Source organism: Hipposideros armiger, unplaced genomic scaffold, assembly GCF_001890085.2.
Source record: "Hipposideros armiger isolate ML-2016 unplaced genomic scaffold, ASM189008v1 scaffold_365, whole genome shotgun sequence".
NCBI lineage: Eukaryota > Metazoa > Chordata > Mammalia > Chiroptera > Hipposideridae > Hipposideros > Hipposideros armiger.
Genome location: NW_017731715.1, coordinates 1,220,241 through 1,221,405, shown reverse-complemented (window position 1 = coordinate 1,221,405; position 1,165 = coordinate 1,220,241).

Genomic DNA, 1,165 nt, shown 5'->3' with positions numbered 1-1,165 from the left:
CTCAGTCTTAACGGATAGTCATGACCCCAAAATCTGAGTGGTCCCTAAAGTCTGGTTGTGTCACAGATTGGACACTAAATTTAGAGGGCACAAAGTTCTACTTTTTGAATTTTTCATGCCGACTTGATTAGTAACAGCAAACTATAGCAACATTTATTGAAGGTTTCTAATTATATGCTAGGGTCTGTGCCAAATGCTTCACATGGATTAATTCAGTGACATTTCACAGGAGACAAGTGTCTTTATTGCCCCCATTTGACTTCTAGGAGATCTGAGTCTCAGAGGAGTCTAGTAACATGTGCAAATACGCACAACCAGTCAGTGGTAGATGGAGAGTCTGATTCTAGAGTAGAGGAACTTAGCCACACTGTTGTCTCTCTGAAGGATTCTAAAGCAATCTCTTAGGCCGGCTGAGTGGCTCAGTTGGTTAAGAGCTTCCTCAAGAGCTTGAGCAACAGGGTTGCTGGTTCGATTCATGGCCTGAGCTGAGCTGCCACTGAGCTGCCAACAGGTGGCAGGATGGCTCAGCTAAAAAAAACAAAAAAAAAACAACAAAACAATCTCTTAATGGCTAGCAAAGTAGAAATTTGCCCAGCATGTTTAGAGACTTTCTTTCAAACATTGGAGCGATAACTAGATTAAGAGGCAAAACAGGTATATTTGCAATGAATAGTTTATAATTTTTAAGGGGGTATATAGGAACTTTATACTTTCTGCACAGTTTTTTTTGGTAAACCTAGAAGGCTCTAAAAAAAAAATCTATCAAGAAAAATAAGGTCTATGCCTCTTTTTCTGCCTGCTAAATCCATCCTCAAATACACATGACCATCTGTCAAAATTTGCATCTAACTATAGACATACACCCAGAACCTCTTCAATAAGGCCTTCCAGATCATAAAGATTCCCGACTGGAATGGCTTTTCCTCTTTTCCATCTCTCATGGCAAATATCTTCAATTATTATCCTTTTCCTAGTCGGCTTGGTGTTAAAGCCAGTTGTGTCTTTTCATTAGCTTTTGAGTCTCTAAAATATAGAGATTATTCATTTCTTATTCACTTCCAGTCCCACAACCCAGTATCTGTACTATGCCTGGGTACATGATCATGAAAAAAATTTTAACTCAATTTTCCTAGGTCTCTCCCATGTATACAGGAGGTATACATGT